The sequence below is a fragment of the Vicugna pacos genome, unplaced genomic scaffold (genome assembly GCF_048564905.1).
Source record: "Vicugna pacos unplaced genomic scaffold, VicPac4 scaffold_20, whole genome shotgun sequence".
In the NCBI taxonomy this organism is placed as follows: domain Eukaryota; kingdom Metazoa; phylum Chordata; class Mammalia; order Artiodactyla; family Camelidae; genus Vicugna; species Vicugna pacos.
Genome location: NW_027328741.1, coordinates 72793339 through 72803752, shown reverse-complemented (window position 1 = coordinate 72803752; position 10414 = coordinate 72793339). Strand labels below are relative to the sequence as shown.

The following is a 10414-nucleotide window of genomic DNA, read 5'->3' as shown; positions in this document are numbered from 1 at the left end:
TACTCAAAGTCTTCCAGGAATATATTATATTTCCTAATATCTGCAGAAATTTGGTAATCTTGCAGTTGGACAAATTTTAATTCCACCACCCTCACCTCCTACTATTCCACACATATTAGATTGCAATTTCGTTACTGAATACGACCACCACAACCAAGGGTCTAGTACCTCTTAGATACTTCCTGTGTTAAGGTTAGAAGGGGCACAAATTATGTGGGGTGTATAAATCTACATTAAAAGTTTGAAATGGCACTGTCTCTTCTGGACAAAGCTCTGATTCTAAGAAGTAAATTAATTAGAAGGCAGTATAGTTATTGGTATGGGGAAGAGAATCAGCTATTTTGGGTGGGTGTGTGATGAAGAGATAGGAAGAAATCCAGCAAATGAGAATGGAATACTTTATGCCTCTCGAGGCATGAATTAAGAAGAAAATAATACTTTGTCTACTTTACCTACTTCCACTTACTGTTTTGAGTGACTAGTCCTTGGGCTATGCAAAGAGCTAGTTTGTGGGGAAGAGTAAACACCATAACGAAATAGTTTGAAAAGCATGAGAGATTTGTTGTTTCAGGAAAGTAGATTTTCCTTAAAGTCAACATGTATCTTTCATTCACTAAATATTAAATTGCATCCTGTGGCATGTGCTGTGCTTACAGTGCTGGTATCCAAGTTAGACAATGAAAGGGGGATAGACAGAAAACATCTGGAGGAGGTGGTTTCATGCTGAGACTGGGAAAGTCTAAGAAGGTAAAAGGAGGATACCTAAAGTCCATGGATGAGCTGGAACAAAAGTGGTAAGGTTGGAGCTTACATTGTTGACAAGCATTTGCCTGGATATATCTCCAGATACTGTGAAACATAAAGATATTCCAAGGAAGTCAGATACCAGATTTATTAAGGAATGACTAAACTAAGTTGAGTTTCTGGGCTTAGAGATGGATAGGCATTAAATGCCAACCTGAGGACATAAGCTTGTCTTTAGCTGGAACGTAAAAGCAACATAAATTATTGACTTGTTAATATACTGTAGACTCTTTAGTTCAGGAAATGAAACCACCAATTGGAATGTTTTGAGAACAGCACAAAGAAGACCATAGATAAAATTGCTTCTTAAATTCTACCACATGCTTAATATGCCATCTGAGACTACATTATGTGAACTTTATGGTTCCAGGAGTGACACAATAGAGACCATGATCCCTGGGCTTGTCCTACATTTACCTTCTGTTCCAACCTATCCTAACTTAACACTATTAATACTTTCAAGGATGAACCAGAAACCATTTAATACATTTGTCTCTCTCCATGTGTTAGTTTTTTTCCAAATTCTTCCATTTTCTCTTCTTCCTTACAAGAAATTATTTAAATTTACTTACATATTGTTCCATCAAATGATCAAATCAATCAAATATTTTTTTTCTTAAATGGTTACTTAGTCTCACATTTAAATTTTAACTCCATTTAAAACAAATAAGGAAAATACAGGCACAAATCTATGTTTATTGTTCAAATAAGAAATTTGCAGATATTTGTGGACATTTGACAACATCAATTTTAATCTTTGTTATCTTGCATAATCTGGTAGTCCTCTGGTAGATCAGTTTTAATTAGGATGACGTTGATAAACTGAAGATGGTTGATGAGTTGGCTTTGAAAGAGAGGTAGTTGATGTATCAGCTATCCCTGGCACTGGAAACTGTGGGTTGCTCCCTGGTTGAAGTTTAGAAAAACGACCTTCACTGGCAGATTTGTTGTGATATCTATTTGGAAAAGTAGAAGGCTCCAACATCAGTCCATAACAATTGCTCTGTATGGGAGACAAGATGCTGTATTGAGAATTAGAAGTTGTAGTTGTAATGAAGTTCACAACAGTGTCATTTGCTTCATTGAAGCTGCTTTGAGAGTGCCCGTGGACAGTGGTAAACTGACTTAAAATAGCACGTTGATCCACTGCAATTTTCACTCGTGGTCTAACTGATATTGATGATGGAGGAGAAAAATCACCTCTGATCGGGGTATTTGTATCACCAATAATGTGGCTAGTAGGGGGCTTACTTATTAGATTCATATTTAAATTTGCAGGAGATAAAAATGGACTTTCTCCACTAGTGTCAGCCACAAAACCAGAATTAAGATTATCCACATTACCACCTGATTTAAAGTGCTTCTTTTTGAAATCTTCATCCAATGAAGATACCAGAGTGGCATTTTTAATCCCAACTCTTCTTTTTATTCTCACTAAAAGCTGGGGACAGACTCGTTTAAAATTTGGATAATGATAGAATTGCAGCTACAACCAAAGGAGAAAAATTTTAGTAATATTTTAAACCAAAATACAAGACTACAATAAGCCTAACTAATAAAACCTCAGATTTCACGTTTACTGTGCCTAGAAAATATCATCAAAATATAAACAATGCTGATGATATTTTGAAGTTCCTTATTTGGAAAATACAAATTTAAATTTTATAGTCATCAAATTTAAGAAGTTAACATTTGCAGCAACGGTGAATTCCAATTTTTAAAGCAACTTTAATACCTTTATTTAGATTTCTGGTGTGATTCATAGTTGCAAGCAAAGTTTCTCATAATCTTGACTACTTAAGGCACTGTCCTCATTTTTTTGGAAAAAAAAAGGATTTTAGTCTTAGTAGTTCTATACAATTTTCAAAATCTAGCTTTACATTTATATTACCATAGATTGATGTACAAAATAAACTTTTATATATAAGTTACCAAGTCGTAACTAATATTTCTGAATATCTTGCTTAAAACAGAGACTAATTTTTCTTCTGCCAGAATGTCAGCTAGACAAGCAGATCTTTGAAAATTCTGCCACTCTTTACTAAACCCATAAAGCTTAAGCTCTCTAACTAAACTTTTCATACTTCCAGTTTCAAATATAGTGAAAGGGGACTTTCTTTCCAAAACTTCCTTCTTAAAGACATCTTCATCAATCACTACAGAGGTTCCATTATCATCCCAACAGATGGATTTAAATTGGTCACTCCCAGTCATTTTCCAGAGTATTCTGGGAAATGTCAGAGAACGAAAATTATTATCTTCATCTGGTTCAGAGACACAATGTGTGTAACATGGTCTTTTTATGATGGATTCTTCAGAGAAAGTCTGGAAAATATTTTCCTCAATCATAGACCTCAAGTCCAAGTCCCCAGAGAATGTTTGATCACACAATAGAGATCTACCGGGGTTTCCTGAACCAGTTTGTTCATCTTTACGAGACACATCTTGAATTTCTGAAGAAACATGTGCCATCTCAAATAAATTTTTCCACAGCTACTTTTCTAATCAGCATGATTTTGAGCACTGCAGCTACAAATGCAGCTTTGGCAGTCTTGCACAGATAAACTGCTAGGCCATCACAATGGTTCTCAACCTGAGTAGCTGTCACATCACAAAGCGACTGATCTCCTACCAACCCAAGAGTAACATTCAGCCACTGTTTACTTCTCATTCATCCAGTTAAAATGAAACATATAGGATGCTTATGTTTATAGTGTTATCTGCAAATCTTATTCCCACAAAATCTTTTTAAATAATTTAATTTTGGTGTCTATGAAATAAAACCAATCTCCATGCTTTTGTACACAAATTTATACCAGATTGGTGAACAGAGTATAAATAATGCACAAAATATCTATAGTAATTTTAAAGTTTTGGAATTTAAAGTGAAATTTGTGTAAAAACTGTAAAGAAATGGTATAATGATTTCATCATCATTTGTAATTAAAGTGAAACTTAGTTTGATTTGGAAATGGAAGTAGTTATTTATCTGTGTACTTTACAATATGTATCTCTATATTCAAAACATGTGAAGAATAAATATGTTTATTTTTTATGTTTATAATAAATGATAAATATTTATGAAATAAAATTAGATTAAAATAATCACTAAAATTTAAGAAATCCCAAAGGGTGGCATTTTTGTTTTAAATTGTAATTCAGTGCTATAAGTAAAACAAATGTAATTTAATATACTACTTTAAAATTACAAGAGAGACAATCTTATTGTATATTTACAAATGTTTGTTTTTGCCATTCTTTCACTCAGAGGTTTCTCAGTGCATAGAACTAATAAATTTTCTTGTCATCTATATAATACATACCCTTGGGGCTTCTGTTATGTGTTCCAAAATGATGTTGATTAATACTCTTATGCACAATATCCTGGGTTCAATAACTGTGCCTCCATTAAGGGGGAAACAAACAATCAAAAAACAAAGAAATAACAGTGTATGTGGGTTGGGGTGGAAAAGACCAGGTAATGCATTTTAGGAAGCAACATATTTCTCAGTCCTGAAACATTTGTCATTGTAAGTATAATACGGCATTTTAAGGCAAGTGTCTTGTGAACTAATTGTAATAATAGCTATGTTCTGTATCAGTAAACTGTAGTAAATCCAGTTCTACCAATACTTATATACTTATTTAGAAATAAATTCCGTTAAACATAAGCCAAATTCAAAATGGGAGATAAAATTTTTAAATAAATAAATGTACCCTCAAGCTACAATGTAAAATTTTCCTTCAGTATCTGTAAATTCCATTCTAAATAAATAATAGCAACCTGAATTTATTGCACGTTATAAGTATTAGAAATTATAGTTAAGTTGGGTTTAGTCCTCATTCATAAATATTACTTAACATATGTAAATGAATATATGTGATACCGTCCATTAGAAAACAAAGAATTCAAAAATAACAATCTGAAAATATGTAGGAAAATTATTCACAGATTGGATATTACCTTTTTTTATAAAAATATTCTTAACAAATTTGCTCTAGATTGAATGTAACTAAACATAATAAAAGCCATATATGGGAAACCCATGACTAACATCAAGTTCAATATTAACATACAGTAATGTTTTCATCTGGCCCAGTAATAAGAAGAAGTAGCTCATTTTCAGAAGTCCTAAATTACAGTACTAGATGTCCTAGCCAGAACAAGTAGTCAAGAAAAATTATAAAAGGCATCCAACTTGTAAAAATGCAGTAAAATTTTTACAGATGACATAATTATGCATAGATAGAAAACTCCATATACTCCTCCAGTGACTGTTAGAAATAATGAACAAACTTAGTAAACTTGCAGAATACAAAATCAATATACAAATATCCGTTGCATTTATGTATACTAAAAACACATTATCAGAAAGAGAAATTAGGGAAACAATTGTGTGTAAATTAATACCAAAAATATTAAAATACGAATAAATTTGATAAGTGAAATAAAAGATCTAAGCATAGATGTATAAATTACAGGTGCAAGAAATAAAAGCAAACAAAATAAATACAAAGATATTCTGTGCTCATGGATTGTATACATTGTGAGGAAATATTCTAATCTATCTTTTACATGTTCAATCTCCCAGCACTAATTATTGAGGAGAATGTCTTTTCTTCATTTTATACTCTTGCTTCCTTTATCATGGGTTAAAAGATCATAGGTGTGAGGGATTATATTTGGTTGCTCTATTCTCTTCAATTCATTGGTGTCTGTTTTTGAGCCAGTATCATGTTGTTTTAAATACTAAAGCTTTGTAGGACTATTTAACGTCAGAGAACTTTACACCATTATATTTAATACACTTTTTGAAGATTATTTTGGCAACTCATGATCTTTGTGGTTACATATAAATTTTGAAATTATTTGTTCTATTAAATGGAAAAATATCATGGGTATTTTGACATGAATCACACTAAATGTAGATTGCTTTGGGTAGTAGGGTTGTTGCAACCACATTGTTTCACATTATTAACACAAGAGATTTTTTTCATTTCTTTGGACCAGTTTTAATTTCATTCATCAATATTTTCTGTTTTTTAATGTATAGGTTTTCTCCTTATTTGTTAACTTATATGTAGGTTTTCTTTACATATATATAATTAAATACATTGTATTTGTAAATACATTTCCTGCACAAATACAACAGGCAGAAGGCAGTGGCAAGTCATATTCAAAGTCCTGAATGAAAATAGCTGTAATCTAAGATACTTTATCAAGCAAGGCTACCTTTTAGTGTAGAAGGCGAGATAAATAGCTTCCACACAAGCAAATACTAAAAGAATTAAGCAAGAGAAAAAGAAATAATGAAAGATCTACTCTAAATAAAAAACAAGCAGGAAGCTATAGAAAAGAGAAAGGTATAATTAGAAAGGAAATAGCTACAATGACTTACAACAGAATAAATATGATGTTGTAAAACAGGACGTCAAAATTTTATGCGTCACCGACTGAAACATGAAAATACAGAGTGTTTTCTTCTTGTTTCTCTTCTCTGCAGGATGGGTTTGAGTTATATTCTTATCAGTTAAAATAAACAGAAATATCATAGGTCAATATAAATATAAAACAACGTAATAATAAGTCAAAAGCTTACAATGAATTCACAAAGCAAAAAAGAAACCAAGATTATAAAAGAATACTTATCAAGCCACAAAAAGAAAAAGAAATGAACAAAAAGGAAATACCAATCAACTGGAAAATGAAGTTAAAAATGGAAATAAACACTAGTCTATTAATAATTATCGCAAATGTTAATGGATTTAGTACTTCAATCAAAAGATATATATTGTCAGATGGGATAATATAACAAGACCCTACATTATGACGAATTCAAGAGAACCACTTTTGCGAGAGGAACACACATCAAATTTATGTCAGAAGATGGAAAAATATATTCCATTCAAATGTACATATGAAGAATGCAGGACTAGCAGTACTGACTTCACACAATAGAGACTTTACAAGAAAGGCCATAGAGAAAGATAAACAAGGACATGATATAATGATTAAAGGAACAATGCAAAATGGGGGTATTATACTCATTAATGTATATGCACTCAATATAGTAGCCCCTAAATATATAAAGCAAATACAAATAGATAAAAAGACAGAAATCCCTGGGAACACAATCAGAGTTGGAGACTATAACTCCCCATTACATCACTGGACTGGTCTTTCACACAGAAAATTAATAAGGGAACAAAGATACTAAAAGACATTATAAAATAATTGGAGATGGTTGATATTTTTAAAACAGTAATTCTCCCCAAAACAGAATATGCACTCTTTTCTGTGCACATGGAACATCTTCTAGGAAAGATTATGAACTCAGGCTCTGAAAAAGCCTCAACAAATTTAAGAAGATAAAAAATATTTCAAGCATCTTTTCTGAGTATAATACCATGAAACAGAAAAACAGGGAGAAAAAATGACAGCATCCAGAATAAAAAACATGGTACTAAAACAAGGGGGAGAGTTGATGAAGTAAAAGAAGAAATTACAAAATATCTTGAGAAATATGACAAAACACAGCACAAATTCTATGGAAAACTTAAAGCAGGCTTAAGAGGGAAGTTCATAGTGAAAAGGCCTTCGTCAAAGAAGAAGAACAATTTCAAATAAATAATCTAACATTCTATGTAAACTAATCAAGAAAAGAAGAGCAAACAAAACCAAAAGTCAACAGAATGATGTAAAAAATAAAGACCATGGAAGGAAGATTTGGAATAGAGATTAAAAAATAGAAAAAAATAATCTAATTATTTTTTAAAATAGTAAACAAAATTGACAAATCTCTGTACAGGCTCACCAACAAGAAAAGAGAGAGAACACAAATAATATAAGAAATGAAAATGGAGAAAATACAAAGAGTACAACAAATTTGCAAAATATCATAAGGGATTACCATGAGCAACTGTATGTAAACAAACTGGGCAACCAGGAAGAAATGGAGAAGTTTTTGGAAACATTCAGCCCACCAATATTGCATCAAGAAGAAATTAACCATTTGAACAGACAGATCACCAGAAATCGAATAAAAATATCAATAAAATAAAATTCTCTGCAAACAAAATCCAGACCCAATTACCTTCACTGGGGAATTTGATCAAACATACAAAGAAAAATCCATACCAGTCCTCCTCAAACTCTTCCAAAAGATTGATATGGAGAGAGTACTCCCAAACTGACACCATAGGCCAATATCAAACTGATACCAAAAGCAGAAAAAGACACTACCCCAAAAAGAAAACTATAGGCCAATATCATTGATAAACACAGATGTAAATGTCCTTAAGAAATTATTAATAAACAGAATCCAACAGCATGTAAAAAAAGATCATGCACCATTTACACTTTAGGTTCATCCCAGGAACACAAGGATGGTTTACCATTTGCAAATCAATCAAACAATTGTGATACACCATATCAACAAAAGAGAAGACAAAAATGATATGATCATCTCAGTAGATGCAGAAAAAGCATTTGATAAAATTTAACACCTATTTGTGATAAAAGTTCTTATCACAGTGGGCATAGAAGGACCATATCTCAACATAATGAAAGCTATTTATGACAAATATTTAGCCAGCAAATACTCAATGGTGAAAAACTGGAACCCTTTCCACAAAAACCTGAGACAATACAAGGATGCACATTCTCACAATTTCAATATAGTCTTGGAATTCCTAGCCACAACGATCAAGCAAGAAAAATAAATAAAATGATTCAGACTGTAAAAGAAGAGTTAAAACTGTCATGATATGCAGATATGACACTATATATAGAAAACTGTAAAAGCTTCACAAAAAATACTTAGGGTAAAAAAGGAATTGGGCAAGGTAGCCAGTGTAATGTACAAAAACCAATTAGATTTCATTACACTACCATTGAATCAACAGGAAAAAAAAAGTATAGAAACAACCCCTTTTATAACTGCACCCAAAACTATAAAATGCTTAAAAAAAACTCTGACCAAGTAGGTGAATGACTTATACATGGAGAACAGGAAATCATTGTTTCAGGAAATCAAAAAGGATTTTAAGAATTGAAAAGATAACCAATGGTCTTGTAATGGAAGAAATAATATTGTTAAAATATTCATACTGCCCAAGGCAATCCCCAGGCTTAATGTGATTTCCTATCAAATTATTCAAAACATTTCTTTTTAGGACTGAAACAAATGATCATAAGAATTATATAGATACACTAAAGATCTATAATTTTTCAAACAATATTGAAGACACAGAAAGAGGCTGGAGGAATAACCCTCCTGGTCTCCATACACTATTGCAGACCTACAATAATGAAAACGACATGATATTGGTACAGAAACAGACATATGGCCAATGCAACAGAATTGAGAGACTAGGAATAAATCTACAGGCCTATGTTCAATTAATCTTTGACAGAGTAGCCAAGAATATGACTGAGAAAAGACCATCTCTTCACCAACTGGTGTTGGGAAAACAGGATAGCAGCAAGCAGGGCAATGGAGTTAGAACACTCCTTCGCTCCATACACAAGAATAAACTCAAAATGGCTTGAATACTTAAATGTAAGGCAAGACAGAGTAAATCTCCAAGAAGAAAACATAGGCAAAACACTCTGAGATAAATCTCAGCAATGATCTCCTAGTACAGTCTACCCAAGTAATGGATGTAAGAGCAAAATTATTAAAATTGGACCTAATTAAACTTATAAGCTTTTGCACAGCAAAGGGAACCATAAACAAAGCAAAATGACTAACTACAGGATTAAGGAAAATATTTAGAAATGATGCAACTGACAAAGGCTAAATTTCCAAAATATAGAGTTCATACAACCTAATAATAATACAAAACAAAAGAAACCCAATCTGAAAATGCACAGAAGCCCTAAACAATACATTATCCATTAGAGACATACAAATGCCACATAGAAATATGAAAAAAAAATTGCTAACTCTCATTATCAGAGAAGGGCAATTCAAAACTATAATGAATTATCACCTCACATTAGTCACAATGGCCGTCAATAAAAAGTCCAAAAACAATAAATGCTGGGGAAGCTATGATGAAATGGAACCCTCTTACACTGTTGGTAGGAATGTAGTTTGTTGAAGTCATTGTGGAAACCAGGATGGGTATTCCTCAAAAGAATAAAAATATATTTAACTTATCCAGCAATCCAACTCCTGGGTATATATAAAAGAGGACCCTAATTCAAAATGTCACCTGCACACAAATGTTCTTAGCAGTGCTATATACAAAAGCCATGACATGGAAGCACCCTAAATGTCCATCAACAGATGACAGTATACAGAATTTATGCCTTATTTACAAAATGGAATAATATTCTGCCATAAAAATTGATAAAACAATGACATTTGCAGCAAAATATATCTCCCAAAATGTGTCATTCTAATTGAAGTAAGCCAGAAAGAGAAAGAAAAATTATACCTGGCATGACACATGGAGAAACCTAAAAAAAAAATTTGGATGAGAACACTATGATTTCATCTACAACTATGAAACACACTTGTAGATCTACATAATAATCTTATGGTAACTGCCGAAATGGTCAAGGATAGGATATATTTGGGAGCTGTAGATTTATAAATGTTAT

At 32.1% G+C, this 10414-nt stretch overlaps 1 long non-coding RNA gene across 1 annotated transcript in view; it reads right to left on the bottom strand.

The window, feature by feature from the left end:
* Positions 1-1576: 1576 nt before the first annotated feature.
* The window catches only part of LOC140693939 (uncharacterized), a 34985-nt gene continuing 26147 nt past the window's right edge, over positions 1577-10414 (bottom strand). Inside the window, exon 3 of the long non-coding RNA XR_012069658.1 lies at positions 1577-1807. This is a non-coding gene — a long non-coding RNA (uncharacterized lncRNA). The remainder of the gene's footprint in view (positions 1808-10414) is intronic.